Source organism: Rattus norvegicus, chromosome 13 (genome assembly GCF_021556685.1).
Source record: "Rattus norvegicus strain SHRSP/BbbUtx chromosome 13, alternate assembly SHRSP_T2T, whole genome shotgun sequence".
In the NCBI taxonomy this organism is placed as follows: domain Eukaryota; kingdom Metazoa; phylum Chordata; class Mammalia; order Rodentia; family Muridae; genus Rattus; species Rattus norvegicus.
This window is the reverse complement of record NC_141546.1, coordinates 73,554,687-73,572,172: the sequence shown is the minus strand read 5'-3', so window position 1 is coordinate 73,572,172 and position 17,486 is coordinate 73,554,687. Positions and strand designations below refer to the sequence as shown.

At 37.8% G+C, this 17,486-nt stretch overlaps 1 protein-coding gene across 1 annotated transcript in view; it reads left to right on the top strand.

Moving 5' to 3' along the window:
• Positions 1-17,486, top strand: part of Pappa2 (pappalysin 2) — a 274,186-nt gene that overhangs the window by 141,302 nt on the left and 115,398 nt on the right. The window lies entirely within an intron of this gene.

Sequence of the window (17,486 nt, the reverse complement as noted above, 5' to 3'; positions counted from 1 at the left end):
CAGAGCTTCTTTTGACTCTTTAGTTCATTCTGACGTAAAACAATGGCAAGACAGAGAATCAATGTGTTATATTTCTTTGCCAAGTCCCAAAGATGCCAAGGTAGTTTATCCTTTACTTGTCTTTTCCTTATATGGCCCTTTTGTCCTATGTGACTTACATGACAAAGCTAGTGTTTTCTTATGATGGTGAATTTTCTTATACAGATCTCCATAGACCAGCTCTGGCACTTGTTCTTCACTCTTTCCAGGTTATTTAACACCCCCAAGAGTCCCTTTAGTATGACCTACCTTTGTTTCTTTATGTTAGATCCTCTAGGACAGCAGTTCTCAACCTATGTGTCATGACCACTTTGGCAAACTTCTGTCTCCAAAAATACTTACAATCATGACAGTAGCAAAATCACAGTTATGAAGTAGGAATAAAAATAACATTATTATTAGTTTGGGGATCACCACCACATGAAGCATTATATTAAAGCATTTGGGATGGTTGAGAACCACTGCTCTATGGTATCGTGTTTTTTCTGTCAAAACTACATTCCCTATTTCTGGTGATTGCAGTTTCCCCAACTTTCTCTACCATCATGTCTGATCTCCTGAGTCACCATTCTTAGAGCTGGTTACTTCCACATCATCCATTGATCAGATCTTGCTTCCAGTAACATCATTTTTCTTTGTTGCCCTTTAATATCCTCTTTTGATTATCCATTTTGGCAGATTTTCACATGTATTGTTTATGACTGGGGAGCAAGTTGAATGTGCAACAACATGTATATTGTCTGTCTAAGCCAAATCAGAGCTCCATTCTGTATGATGGAAGAGAAAAGATAGCGAAACGAGAAAAAAATCATGGAAATAAAATAGTTCCAGTCACTAAGAGTTTGCTGCAATCAAGTTCCCATTTAAGTCATTTTGATATTAGCAAGGACAGGAGTAGTTTACTGGTCAGAATTCATGCCTGTTACTTGCAGGGAGATGTGTTGTTGGTGTCGTTGTTGTTCCAAGATTGGCAGTGAAATGTTTACTCAGTTGCTATTAGTATATTGTATCACTTTGATGTGAGTCATGTTGGTGAGTCACTGGTTTTAGTTAAGCTAATTTTATGGCACTATTTGTAGATATGTGAACTATGCACACAGTTGCCAGATTATATTTTTGAATTTCTCCATCTTGCTTATAAATTATCTTTCTTAACAGAAAAGTATGTCTTTTCTTAATCTCTAGGAACACCCATTTAAACCCTGTATGTTCCTATTTTCTTTGAAGTACTTCTTCTTATAGTGAACTTTAAAATACACTAATTAGAACCAACTCAGTCTGCACTTGGTAATGTCACTCCCTTAGTGACCTGAACTGTTGTATATTGGTGATCTTTTCTCTACACTCTCTGTCCTTTCTCTTCTATCATAATGAAGGAAACCTTAACCAAACACCTGACCCTGGGCACCTTGTAGAGATATTGGCTAACATTGTCTTCAAGATACATCTATTGGGATATGCATTAAGATTTGGGAAATATTGCCCCAACTAAATAAGCAATTTAAACACTAGAGCCTCTGTTCTTATTTCTGTGAGCCCTGATCCATTTTTTCAGTTTTTTCTTTGTTATAAGAAACTCCCATGCAAAGCTTGAACTGGGCCGTCTACCTTGAAAGACTCCAGCTTCCTTATTCTCAGTAACATGTGCCAAGGACCCCTCCAGGGCTTGAGCCTCTCTCTAGCTGGCCTTCTTTACTTTTACTCTACACTGCTTTGGATATTAAAAATATTTGAGACAGAATGTCAGATTCTTTTTAATGTGATCTCCTTCCTTCTGAAATATTAAGCTTCTTTGTCCGATGGATTTGCTTGTTCTTAAACATCATCATCATCATCATCATCATCATCATCATCATCATCATTATCATCGTTGTCGTCGTCGTCGTCGTCGTCATATTTTAGGTGTATATCCTATTCCTACTCCCCCAGTAATCTAGGAGAATAATTTCTATGTAGCACATAACTTAAGAGATGCATGCTAGTTCCAGCTACTCCCTAGAATCAGCAGCTCCCCATTCCTCCTTGCCTGACGCTGAAAATGGCTACATGCAACATTTCTGGATTAGAGCAAAATCACCAATCATCAAAAGTTACATTATTGGATAAGGTATTTAGTAAAATATTGATTTCGTGAATCTGTATAGTACCAAATAAATTAGGAAGTGACTTTTGAAAATAAACTATGTTAAACAAAACATTTTCCAAGCAGTGCAGAATTTCTGGCCCTTTACTCTTCATTTTAGTATAATTTAATCTTGACTTGATACACAGATATGATTTGTATGAAGTGAATCAGAGACAAATTTATTACACAAGAGAAAAACAACAGTACTGGAAAATATTAGTTTTAAAAACATATTTCCAAATTCTTTCATTCAGTCACATGCTACTTGCCAAAATAAAAGTTCTGTCATTTTAGCCAATTTTACTGAGGTAACATTCTCCTGCTGTGTTTTTTTTAATTCTAATCTTCAACCAATAGAGTGAGGATGGAAGAATTTTTTACAGAGTTTATAGTATAATTGCTTTATCATTTAACATAAAAAAAATCACATTTAAAGTCATCTACAGTCTACAAAATGCATATTCATACACCTTTCACTGGCATGCTTACAAATCACTGTGAGTGACAGGAAAGATATTTTTCTATTTTAACATTTTTTTTTTGATTCTTTTTTTTCGGAGCTGGGAACCGAACCCAGGGCCTTGCGCTTCCTAGGCAAGCGCTCAACCACTGAGCTAAATCCCCAACCCCTATTTTTCTATTTTATAGATGGAAAAAAAGCATCCAAGATTTGAAGTGCCTTTTCTACATCACTTAAGAATAAGGTGGTAGCGGGGTTGGGGATTTGGCTCAGTGGTAGAGCGCTTGCCTAGGAAGCGCAAGGCCCTGGGTTTGGTCCCCAGTTCCGGAAAAAAGAATAAGGTGGTAGCAAGGAAGCTCTGATTCCTGTGTCTTAACAATAATCACATGAGGTTTTTTTTCTCTCTCTAAACTCCACTGCTCATTCTACCAACATCTATTATGCACCTACAGTATACCAAACCAAGAACTCACCACTGGGAACACTCAGGGCAGACCAACCAAAGGAAGAAAACTAAAGCATAAATGCATACGAAAGGAGAGGTCCCTTCTCTTGTTTTATTACATATCTTCTAAACTGTTGAAAGAGCGCCTATCGATGAATCTGGGTGAGAGGAAGAATTCACTTTTTGTCAAACTCTCCATGGGTTAGCAGGAAAGGTGTCACAGAAGACATGGATTCCTTAAGAAAATGCTTTGAATAAAAATACAGTAGGAAACGCATGAAACTATCTGAGATACAGACACTCAATAACCATTTATTTGGTTCTCAAGGAGCCAGTCACCATATGCAAAATCATATATTTGTGTTCCTTTCTATGACTTTAAACTCTCTCCAGTTTGAAATGATCTCACTTGGGCTGGACTGGCTAGCAATCCCAACAGAAACCACAACATGTTCACAGTATTTTAAATACCAGGCCCTCCACATCAGTTATGAATTATGGACCACTTGCCTGGAAATCCTTTCTGCACAAGCCTAAAGCCTGGTAACCATAATTTCTTTCTTTGCTCTGTTTGCTGTCAACTAGCTAAACATTGAACACGAATCTCTAACGGGACATACAACATGTATTTAATTGATGAGCTCTCAGATGAGTGTCCCTAACACCAAGTGAACAGGAAAAAAGAAAAAAAAACACATACTAAAATATATTCTGTTCCTCGTAGTATTTATTTTACACACTTCAAAATTGATTATTTTAAAATTCAGAGATGCCAAGCGTTTACATGATAGAATAGTAAAAGCATAGACAGGATTAAGATACAAATCCAGTTTATCCTGAAGGCTGCAATCCCTCCTTTCCATAACAGAAGTTAAGAGACATTTTCTATGAAGAACCAGTTATGAAATATTTTAGGTTTATAGGCCACATAACCCATATCATAAATGTTTAGCGTAGCTAATATCATGAAGTTAGAAACTATGTAAACTTATGTATATGAATTGTACATTTGAAAACAGAACTTGGAATTTTATATACTTTTCATACTCTGTTTGTTTTTGTTTTCAACCATTTGAAGAAATATATATATCTCAGATCACAGCCTTACAGAAATAGGCATGGGGTCAGGGTTGGCCTGTGGGCTGTACTCTGTTAACCCTTGGTCTATATCATGTTTCTAGTGACTACTAAAGATATCTGGAACTGTTTATCTTATTTCAGCAGTATGTTATTCGGGCTTTGTTACTGTGACAAATGTCAGATACAATCAGTGGAAGAGAGGCTTATTTTATTCTAAAGTAAGAGGGTTTGGTCCACCATGGAGCCAAGGGATGGTGTGGTAGAAGAGGGTAGTTCACACACAGATGGGAAGCAGAGAAAGAATATCTGTGATACTGGTTTCTTCCTGTTTTGTCCTTTAACCTTCACTACCCCAGCATGTGGAATGATGTCATTCAAATCCAGGACAAGTGCTTTCTTCTCAGTCAGTTCTTGCTGGACTCAGTTATATACAATAGTCTGCTTTAACCTAAGTGTTTCTCAATCGAAGCAAGTTGAGAATCAAGGTTAAAAGTCTTACACACCATGACAAAATGCATGTATGTGTTTGTATGTGTGTACATATATGCATATGTATGCTCATATATGTGGAGACCATTTGTCCTCCTTGGTTACCCTTCACTATTTCTTTTTTAAGATGTAGCATCACTAACTAAATCTGAGATCACCAGTTCAGCCAGGCTTCTGGCTGACCCATGAGCTCTGGTCTCTGTCTCCCCAGTGCTTGAATTACGATGTGTGCTGCCACATCTGGCTTTTGCCATGTGCTCTGGGATCCAAAGTCAAGTCTTTGTGTTTGTGCAGCAATCACTTTAATGACAGAGCCATATCTCCCACTCCAATGTGCGCTGATTAAGTCTACTTAAACACTGCTCTGTGTGAACAGTATATTGTATTTTGGAAGAACTCTGACCTGAATGAATTAGCATTCTCAACTTGAGGTTACATATATGACAGTGGTAGTATTTCACACTGATATCATGGAAATGAAGTACTATAAAATATGTGCTATGAATTCAATAGAGCAAAACATGGACTTGAAATGTCCTCACTGAACATAGGACAATAAACATGAGCTTTATCTTAAGCTGAATTTTTCTATTTATCTCATCTTCCATACTCCTTTACACACACACACACACACACACACACACACACACACACACACACAACTTTACTCTTTTTAGTTGTAATGGAATGCTTTCAGTGTAGGAACATGCCAGAAATTTTATATATTTATAACTTACAGGTAGAAGGTTTATAGTTTTACTTCTCTGGCAATGTCTCCTCAACATTGTCTCCTCAATAAATACATAATTCTCCAGGAAGACATAGATCAAATAATTTTCTTTATAAATCTGACTCTTTTCATGGACTTTACTCCCAAGTCCTAGCTATCACAGTCACACTTCTTTGTCAGTGTTCCCTTCTACCACCATAGTGTTTGCAAATGTCATTGTTTTCTTTTCTATTTAGGTACTGTTTGTCTGTCTATGTACTATATAGAGCTTGTGCGCAGAAGTCATGTGTACTTGTGGACATATGTCCCAGACAAAGCCTCACTGTGCTGTTCCAAAATGTTTGATAATTGCACAAGTGAATGATGGGCATTAGAACTTGGTATTTGGGAACACTCAATATTCTCAGGACAAGGGACAGAAGTGAATATAGAAGATTGTGACTAGAGTGACAAAGGAAAGGTGGCAGAGACCAAATATTGAGGCAACCTCTTCACCTTGCAAGGACTCTGAAAAGACTCACTGGCTAGAGTCTGAGTAAAAATCACATTGATGATTTCCAATGGTGGATGAAATCCCTAGTTGTTCTTTGACTTGTGCAGTTGGATTTTCTACAAAGCAAGTTCCAAGATGGATTTCAGTATTTAGAAGATTGACTTATTAAGGAGTGTCTGAGTAATTAGCTTCTGCAGGACAGGAGGAAAAGAAGAGCAGGTAAAAGAGAGCTGGCCAACACCAGTGAGGGGCTCATAGCTTTCCTCCTGTGTTGTTACAATGGACAAGGCAGAGACGAATGGAAAATGCAACTAAAGACGTTCGTGTTACTTCTGAGATAGTGAAGTTCATTGAATGAAGACTGGAACATGTTGGAGATTGATATTATACTCTTCATAGCAATCACAAACGCACACACGTATATAAAAGTAGCCATAGGTTAAGTGCCAAAACAGAAGACTAAATCTTGATTCTCCAACAGAAATGCTGAGAAAGATAAACCAAGATCAGACAAGATTAACTAAGAGAAACCAAAACCCAAGATGATGGGTTCAGGTTCAACTAAATCATTTTTATTAAGTAGAAGTTGTTTCTGAGAGCCACGAAAATGCAGTTTATAATTTTAAATTATATGCTGTTTACAAGTACTACCCTATAAATGTAAAGTCACAGATACTGAAAATAAAAGGGTAAAAAACATGTACTGTGGAAATCATAGGTACAAAATAATCATGTATTGTGAGACTACCTGATAGAATAGATTTCAAAATACAGTAACCATAAAAAAGAGATTTAAAAAAAATGATAAATGATCAATTTACAAGAAAGACTGACAATCTTGTTAGAAAACTAAGTACCTAAATTATATCCTAAAAATTAATAAATTGACAAATTGATAGAACCAATGGAGAAACATCCAAAATTATGGTTCATAACTATAGCTAAAAATTCATCATTTGTCTTTTAATAATTTATATAATAAGTAATTACAGCAAATCAGGACAAATATATAAGATTTCAAAATGATTATCACACATCTTAATTTAATTGATATTTATAGATACTTTACACTAAATTACTGAAAACTATACCCAGCATATTCACCGAACTGGACCACCATAAAACAAGTCTCAGTACGTTTGTAGTTAAAATCATACAAAGTAGGTTTTTTACCTTAATAATACTAAACTAAAAGGGAATAACAAGGTACCTTTAAATTTTCCATGTCTTTTTTGCAATTAATAGTATTACTAAATAATATGTAGGTCAGGAGACAGAAACAGGATGATTGCCATAGTCCTGATCAGTCCGGACAACTTGGTGAAGTTCCAGGCTAGCTTAAGGGAGACTTCTATCTCAAGAAACCAAAACAAAATAAAACAGAACAAAATCATTTTAAAAAAGACAAAAACTCAAAAGATAATCTGCAGGTCAAAGAAGGCTTTCTGATGGAAATTATTAAGCATTTCGAGCGGAATGGTGGAGACACCTGTGTAAACACTTGATCTTAAGTTAAAGCACACTTGCAGGGGAATTTATATCTTTAAGAACCTATAAAATAGTCAAAAAAGATATAAAATAAGTAATCAAAGTTCCTTCCTTATGCCATTAGGGAAATGACAAATTAAACCAAAATAGAAATCAAAACGAAGAGCAAAAATAAGTGGAAGAGAAAATAATTAGTACTTTCCATTAGATTATTTCAGCTTTTCTTCTCTGGACATGAATTCAGTGGCTAGAATTTTCCTTTATACTTTATGAGATAGAAAAGAAGCTAGGTGTAAAACACAAAAGGAGTAAAATTTCATTTTCTCACAAGCTGAATCAACACTTGAAAGCAGGAGAGACCATCTAAAAATCTCCTCCGTTTCCAACAAGATTAAGAAGCAGTGAGTGCTAGCAGCAAACCATTGAACTGAGAACCAGACCCCCATTGGAGGAGTTAGAGAAAGAATTGAAGGAGCTGAAGGCGTTTGCAACCCCATAAGAACAACAATACCAACCAACCAGAGTTCCCAGGAACCAAACCACTACCGAAAGACGATACATGGACTGACCCGGGGCTCAGCTGTCTACGTAGCAGAGGATGGCCTTGTTGGGCACCAAAGGAAGGAGAAGACCTCCTGTCAAGGTTGAACTCTCAGTATAGGGGAATGTTGGTGGAGTAGGTGGATGGGGAGGGGAACACCCTTATAGAAGAAGGAGAGCAGATGGAATAGGGGGCGTATGTCCGGAAAACTGGGAAAGGGAATTACATTTGAAATATAAATAATAAAAAAAAAATCCAATGAAAGAAAAAAAGAAGCATCGAGTGTGCTCCTGACCTTAAACAGCTATGGATGAAAGGCATGACTGAAACAAAGAATCTAATATTCTTCATGAAGTGAAGGCGATGAAGTAATTAATAGCAGCTATGAAGAGAATTCGGAAGGGCTGTGTGAAGAAGCGCTACCAAACAACTCAACAAGAGCTTGACTGGATGAACGGCAATTCCCCCGCAGGGAGAGACAGTTTCGATTGAGGTCAACTCTGAGTCTGGAAAGTTCACAATTCCTGTCAAAATCTGTTCACATGATCACTACCAAACAGGATGCTCAGCATGCCGGACTCCATGGTTTTGTCAAGTGGCAATACATAGCCCTCAACGATAGTGGTTTAATAGTGAAAAGCACAGTTGGGTGAATGTTCAGGGAGGTTCAGGAGTATGCGAAAGGATGTGAGACAATATATAAGCACAGGCTTTTGTCTCTGCTGAGCTATTACCAGACAGTGGGGTGGGTCCTGTTTCCACACACCCTGGCTGGACCTGGACTTCTCAGTCCCTCAAGACAACCAATGAGAGTAATCTCTTATCTTGCCTTGCTTTTCATTTTTGTCTTACTAAGGTGAGGTGTAACATCCATTTATGCAGTAATTGCGGATCATTTAGTATCCTTTTTCTCCTTAATTCACAGTATAGATGAATTCACTCATATCCCCCATATGGTTGAAATGATATTTTTCTCCATTTTCTTACATTAGAGTTTTAGTTCTGACTTTTAGACTTCCACCTTTCACAGACTTGGGTTTTTCCCATGGAGAGTCATAACACTTTTAAAGAAAGACGACAAGTCAGTTTCTCTAATAGCAGCCATTGAAGTGTTCATTCTTGCTTTGTTTTATATAGTGTGACACACATTAGGGGACAGCTCCTAGGGAATGCACGAATCTGTCGCAAACTCTCTCTTGCACTTACTTGGCCTATCTTCCTGTTCATTACAATTCACCGGTGACATTGCTGTGACTTTTACCGTGTAAACAAATTTAGCCGTACAGGTTCTTCTCCTTTTTTTTTTTTTTTTTTTTTTTTTTTGCACATTGGCTTTAAAAATTGAAGTTCATTATCATGAACATTTCGTTTCCAGGTAATTTTAGAAATCTTACTTAAACTTGAAAGATTCTATTCCTCTGAGTCATCATTTTGAATCAGTAGACAACATTTGAGACATCAAACCACTGTTTCCTTCTGGAATGGTCTTAGACATGGGTTATCGATGACATTTTGAGTGTACTATTGGGGTTATTGACATATTTTATATATTTCCTTTTGAATATTCAACTTACTACCACCTCATAAAAGTGATAGTATGGTCTTTCCCTATTTCGTTTCTTTTTATGAAACTTCTTGTATAAACTACGATTATCTCTTCCTTCAAAGTTCAACTAGACATACCTTTTAAGGTCATTCCCTCTCCCAGTTTCCAGTCCATAAGCCCCCTATCCCCTCCCCCTTTCCTTCTTCTATAAGGGCGTTCCCCCTCCCCAACTGCCACCCCTTCCTGCCTCCCACCTGACATTACCATACACTAGGGGGTCCAGCCTTGGCAGGATCAAGGGCTTCTTTGAGGAAGGATTTTTAATTGTCATTTGAATTTCTTTCAGTTTTAAAAAGATACCCCGTGTTTTGATTTTGTTTCCAGCTTTGGATTAGTTGGTGTTTGTGAAAACATACATTTTCCATTCTCCATGGTTAGCTGGTCCCTGCTCATAATGTACTTCCCTCGCTCTTACCCTCCTGGCCATTCTTATACATGTGAGACTTGTCTACCCTAGTGGTGTCTTCAGAAGCCGTAGTCACTCTCATTTGCCTTACTTTTATGTTTTTTCCCCCTATTTCATTAATTCTTCCTTTACTGTTACCATGGTTTTCTTTGTCTCCTTTCTCTGGACTTGCACTGCTGTTTTTTCTATTCTTCTTTCTCTTTCCCTAATACATTCTGATCACAGTTTCCTCTTCTTTGACTCTGCCCAGTTTCTCTTTCCCCACTCAGCAAGGTCACTGCTTCTTCCTTTCCCTTTACAAGAGATCAGGCCTTCTATGGGTATCAACCAAACACAGCATATCAACCTGTAATAGGACTGGGCACAAAACCGCTTATCAATGCTGGATAAAGCAATTCAGTAGGAAGAAAAGGGTTCTAAGAGCAGGCAAAAGAGTCTGAGACACCCCCATTCCCACTATTCCCACAAAAACACCAAGACACAACCAAAACATGGTGGGGAACCTAGCACAGACCATGCAAGCTCCTTTATGGCTGCTTCAGTCTCTGTGAGCCCTTATGAGCCCTGCTTAGTTGATTCTGTGGGCCGCGATCTCATGTATGGTAGTGGTGGTGGTGGGGTACTTTTTGACCTTTCTGGTTCTTATAATTCTTCCTCTTCTTCCTCCACAGAGTTCTCAGAGGTCTAAAGAGAGGGACCCAGTGGAGACTTCCACTTTGGGCTCTTTCTGTTTCTAATGTTTAACTTCGAGTCTCAGCATCTGCTCCCGTTAGCTGAGGCCTTTCTGACAAGGAGGGCACTGACCTATGAGTACTGCAGAATCTGATGTTCTTTCTTTAGCCTTCCAATTCCTAGCTGGATGCTTGGTGAATTTATTTTTGGTGGTGGATAATGTTTCTATTATAATTACTACTTTAATTGTGTCCCATAATTCTTTATGTATAGACTTCTAGTTATCACTTGACACTACAAATTTTGTCTTTTTTTTTTCCGAGGCTGAGGGCCAAACCCAGGGCCTTGTGCTTGCTAGGCAAGTGCCTAACACTGAGCTAAATCCCCAACCCCTACAAATTTTGTTAATACTTTATAATTTGTTTTTGAAACCTTAGGGTTTTTTTCTACATCATTGTATTTGTTTATACCATTGATTTTTCAGAACATAACAACTTTTTATTGTGCCAGCTGGGATATTAATAGAGGGTGTCTTTTTTTCTCCTCCCTTTGGCCCTATATTTTATTAGTAAGTCTTTAAATGGCAAGTTTTTATTCATTTCGGAATCAGTGCCAGTCCATAATAAGAATTTGTATTCTGTAAGAGTTTGTCAAACGTTATCTATTATTCTTAGTGTTCTCTCTCTAGGTATACAATATCTGCACAATTCTTTTATACTTCTCATTTTGGGTTTGTGTTCTCAATTATTTGTTCTTTTTCTCTTTGTTTTTGTTTCACTTATAGGATATTCTTTCAGTTTTGTTTGGAAAATTCTTATTTTTAAATTACTGATTAATAAAATTTGCATATAGTTACAGAATACAATGCACGGATTTTTTTGTTTTTGTTTTTGTTTTGCTTTTTGTTTTTGTTTTTGTTTTTGTTCGTGATAATTTGGCACCATGGACAAGCTTTGTCAAGGATGTCTATGTTTCCAACACTGGGAGGCAGAAAAGAAAAGAGCCCTTCTGTTGAAGTAGGTTTTTAGATAAACAGCAACTGATATTTTAACATCAATATTTTCGTGTATTGTTTGGGCATACTAAACCAAAAATATTGTGTATCAGATATTCAAGTTAAGTAACCATCTTATATATTGATTAGCTGGTTTTGCTAAATCTTGTAACTCCAGTTATTATTTTAATAAGTCAGTTACTATTCATTTAATTGGAAATTATTTCAACCATCCTGGAAGCTATCCACATTTCATAATTTGACTGAACAAAGAGATCACATGTATGGAGGGTACTGAGTCTCATCACAACTTGAATATTTGGTTAGAATAAAGTTAACAGGATCCTATGTGTGACTACTTACTACTTACTTAAGTCTGTCCTAGAAATAGAGCAGTAGGTACTTTAGAAATTGGAAGAACACAGCATTCCAAAGAATGATATTGTTACTTCTGCTGTTACTTTTAGCCTATTGAGTAACTTCATGTGAACATGTCATTTCTCTGGGCATCAGGTTTCCTTTGAAATTTCTTTTAATGAGGTCTTTACATAATTCCTTCCAACTTTGCACTTGTATGTGAGCTTTACAGGGAGATGAGCAAAATGAGGATGATACAACATCCTCAGCTACTAATGTTTAAGTGTAAGGACAGGGCCATCAATGAGTATCTTCAAATCTTCATCCCATGAAGTATGCCTGTTATACCCATATATCTTACTTAAAATGTGGAATCTCAGCTCTGCTCACTGAGAAGTTGCATTGTAGAGAGGTCCTCCGTGATTTGCAAGCATGGAGCAGTTTGAAAATCACTGCTACGGAGGACTGTTATCTCAGCATTGAGTGAAATAGTTGATGCTCAAAACGATTCCAATCAACTTCCAATTCATCAAGTACAAACAAGTGGAAACTCGCTAACAGAATTTTCTGCTTAATGGGACAGACAATTTTCTGAAGAACATTGGGATTACTTCTCTATGCATAATGGAAATTTATAAAAAGTAATTATCTTCAGAAGAAAAACTTTCAGTTGCTAGGGACATTAACATGTGTGGATTCCTGCATTCCTTAGGAGTCATGCGAGAACAGAGATGACTAAGATTTTCATTTCCTTAAAAAGCTAACCTAGTACACTGAGAGAGATACACCACCTTCCAGCTTATCCCTAGAGGGCAAAGCACTGGAGGCATCTGTTGTTTCTAATGTAGACTGGACACTTGTCCAGCTGGGAAATGCTCTCCTGCTGCCCTTTGATTTTGCATTTGGTTTCCAAGAGGGCCATCTCTATATGTATTCTATAAGGACTGTTTTTATCTGCATTCCATATCACCTTTCCTCATTTTCAGGCTTTGTCTTTGGTGAACTTTTCCCTGGGATTCAGACTGTGAGATAAAAATTTACATGCAGAAAGTTTACTGAGAACTATTGTTGATGTCAGTGTGTAGGGGACTAATAGAGCTGGTGTTAGTCTGTAGGCATGGTGTTAAAATAGTGCCATAATTCTCTGAAAGCTGGGATTGCCCTTCAGAGTTACCTCAATCCATTATTCAGTCTTATGAAAAGGTTGCTTGCCATGGGTTTCCTGCCCCTCCCCATCACACACTAAGAAAGTGGCATGGCTCTGTGTGAGGAAGTCACCAAAAGGGCAATTTCCAGAGAGACTTCACTTTGTTCCAAGTGCTGTAGTCATGAAAGAGGTGAGACGGGAGATACACCACAGCTGCACTCACTACAGATGTGGTTCCGGCCCTTTCTGCTCCTCCTTTGAAGTCTCATGAACTCCTCTAATAGATTCTTCATAAACTTGGCCTTGTCTATAATGAGGAAATGATCTAGAAGGAAGTGAGCTGTTCATCTTGACTAGATCCTACCCTTTCCCACTGACTCATCATTTTTAAAGGTCTAACCATGAATTGTGAAAGCCTTGAAAGCAAACACACATAATGGTAGGTTGGTCTGACTCTTACAGAAAAGGCAGCATATAAATTTGCAGTGACTGTGGTCTTTATTGTACAGTAGAGGGCTAAAGAAGGACATAATCTTGATTCTGATCAATACCAAGATAAAGAGGAGCTGAGACAAGAGAGGAAAGCCTTCCCAAGTCCTATCATCATTTGGAGGCACATTCTAAATCTCGAGACAATCTGGAAAACTCAATGGGTAGAGTTTAGTCACTAAATAAGCTCCCTTCCTCTACTAAATATAAACCTCAGGAAAGGAGCCTTTGCAATTTGGAATTAATCTCTTCTTTGTCAAATCTTCTGATTAGAATGGCTCACCTGGAGTCATGGATATTTGGTAATTTTTCACTTACAAATGCACATGGGGTTTGGTCAATATTAAAAGTAATTTTATTCTGAGCTTTGGTGGTCCTTTTGAAGTGACTTTTACTGGGGGAAGGGGGTAAACCCTTGTTTCCAATACAACAACCAAACCGTCATGTCCTGAGAATGTAGTCTTTAAAATCTCCCGTAGGAATAAAAACATGCTGAGTTTGCTGAGGACTCCAAAAAAACACGTCCTCATGCTGTATCAATAGCATGTTTTTCCTGACCTATGCTATCCATTGTCCCCTCTGGAAAAGTGCCACAGAGGGATAAGAGGAAGCAGGGATAGGAGAGAGCCAGGAATTAACCAGAAGCATTTTAAATTTTTAAGTTTGTGGCATAGTGTCAGGGTTTACGATCCAGTGACTACTACAAAGGCTGACTTATATGTTGAAACACTTGGCTTGAGTGCATAGTGCATCCGTGCCCAGCAGGCAATCTGGAGATGGATTCTAGAACTCAACGATCTCAGCTTTAGAGACATTCTATCCCAATCTCACTTTTCAGTAGCCAAAGATTGATGTTGAACTTGGGAGTACATATACAGTCAGTGAATAAAAGCTGTTTTCTCTCCAGCTCCTGTGTGTGTGTGTGTGTGTGTGTGTGTGTGTGTCTGTCTTTCCCTCCCATCAACATCTACCTATATCTATTTGTCATAAACCTGTCTCAGTCTCCTCTCTGTCATGCTCTACATACCCATCTCTTCTCTGTTTCCTGTCATTACCATTCATTTCTTTACCTATTATTACCTAGCATTACCATATCTGTCTGTACATCTGCTGTATAGTCTATTTGCTTTGTTTCTTCTTTGTTCCAATGTTCTTTGTGACAAATTCTTTTGATATCCCTCGATTTTAAAGTGTCTTTAGATTTCAAAATTGTTTTTATAGTTCTGAAAGATCTTGGCTTCCTTCTGGAATTTAGCTGTAGCTTCTCATCCTTAAAAGAACCAATTTCAGTTAGTGTTGTGGAGTTTATGCTTGGTACTCAACCTATGTGTAGTCTACCAAGAACTTAAAAGTTGAAAGGCTCTGTGGAACCCAAACCTGGAGAACCAATTTACATTATTCAAGTCCATTTATAAAATCACATAGAATATTTTTGGCCTGTAAATTTTAGAAGAGTCTAATTCTATGTATATTAAAGTATCACACACACACACATATATATCTTATATATTATATATAGTTATATATAGTATAATTATATATATATATGTATAAAATTTTAAAATTGTATTTCCCCTGATTTTGTTCCTATTGAACAAGCTGGATAAAGTATCTTTCTTTGGGGAAGTAAGAATGGTTGAACATGGAGTTATTAATGTTTGTAGGTATTATCTTGTCTGCTTTTATCTGATTTCATTCAGTCTACCTAGTATCTGAGATACAAGCAATGCCTCTATTGCTCAGCTGTGAGAAAGAGGAGTCCTACCTTCAGGCAGAAATAGATTGGCTTTTTTTACATTGCGAGAAAAGACATGTCTAAGAAGCAAACCCAGGATTTTGCTAAGCTCTGTCTTTCTGTCTCTCTGTCTCTATCTATCTATCCATCCATCTATCGATCTATCTTTGCCTGTGTCTCGCTCTATCTCTCTGTCTCTATGTCTCTCTTATCTTTGTCTTTCTGTTTCTCCCTCCCTCCCTCTTCCTCTCCTTCCCTCCCACCCTCCTCCTCTCCCTCCCTTCCTCCATCTCTATGTTCAAACAATGAGTCTTCGCTTCTCTTTACCTGAACACAGGTTGCTCATTTAATATATGTGGAGATTTAGACTGGTCTCTGCCATTGCAGTGAAATAGTTATGAGATAAAATGTTTGCTCTTTGTGCTTCTAGTTTCTGCTGGGGATTATGCTCAGGTTTCATTTGAGAATTAAACTTGCCTATCTTTCCTGGGAGAAGTGCCCAAGATTCAGCAATCATACCTGATCAAATCTTGTCTCTCTGCTTTGTGTAACCAAACAGTATACCCCTTATAAGTCTCACCTGTGGTTTTCCTGCTCGGTGTGTGGCCTGGAAGTCCTGCTCTAACCTCTCCCTACAAAGCATGACACAGAGGCACTGACACAGAACAGGCTAGAAGTTTCAGAGTGATTTGGTATTCAAACTGCCACAGAACAGAAGTCTATGTTGTCAAGAGACACATAGTACATTGGAAGGTTTGGATATGGACCCTCAGGACAGCGAAGCCCACACCTACCATAAATCCTACTTCTGCTACCTACTTTGGCATGCATGGAAGACTAAGCTGCCCTGTGTTCTGTTGCAGCCGGCTCGATCTTCAGTTCTGAGGCCTTCTCTTTGGACTCTTATTTCTGGCTCAGGAAAAGAGCTGTCTTCCAGGCTCAGGTCTCAGCTGTGGCACATGGAAAGGAAGGAGCTTTGGGGAGTTCCCAGGTGGCTTTGATGTAATTTTCTGCTGGGGTCAAGAGCTTTGAGCTAGACTTTGGATGTGTTTTATGTCTAGCCCTTGGCCATCCAGGGATAGAAGACTTCATTTTAGAAGCTGTAACCTATGGGCCTCAGTGTTTTTGAAGTTATGAAGGAATATTTATTACTTCAAAGAAGGGAAATGAAAAGAGTGGGGGAGACACTGTGTAAAGAGAGTGTGGCTGGACTTTCCCGCAAAGGTGGAAAGGACGGAGGGAGAGAGCTGTGTTGCCCTGACCACTGAAAATCGTAAAATAACCCTAATTAAGGCAGTAGTTCAAATGAGCACTATAAGCAGGCTCCCAGGACTCAGGAAATCCCAGTCTGTGGAAAAGAAAGAATTCTTGTTAAAATGGAAAACATGTTTTACTCTTTTCGCCACTTCAGAGGAGGTTCCTCCCAATTAGATGAGCAATGCTGTATACCGGAATTACATCATGCTTAGAAGCCAAGAAAAAGCCACAATGGTCATCCCTGAAGACATATACAAGTAACATTATACATACTGAACATGTTACATACATACACACACACACACACACACACACACACACACACACACAAAACAGTGACTAAGAAAAAATGCTATTACAGAATCTGAATATATACATATTCATTAATATATATGCAGTTATATATATGCAATTAATGAAAAGAGAGACCTTGAATTTGAAAAATAGCCAGGAGGTGTTTGGAGGAATAAGAATAAGGGTGTTTGGAGGAAGAAAGGAAAAGGAGGAATTAGAACTCATGTAATTTGTAATATGATCTTAAAAATTAAAAGATAGAAGTTTTTTAAATGCATGCCAAACTTTGTAAGTTCTATATGAAAAGAATGAATGCCTACATATCAGTGGGAAAATTTGGGCATCATTCTTATAGAAATTAGAAGTGAAAGGCTATTGTACTGTCTTGCAGTCTGTCACCTCAGAATATGACATTTATACAACTAAATTTTTCTTGCTTTAGTTCTGACTTGTTTTCAAGCAAGGATCAGGAATCTAACCTTGAGACACAAAGGAAGCTACACAAGAAGTTTGTCAAGTTCTAAACTCAGAGGCAGCAGATTCTATAATAGCATCTTTCTTAGTCACTGCTTTATTGCTGTAAGGAAATGCCATGTCCAAGGCAAATTGTTATAAAAGAAAGCATTTAATTGGGGTCTT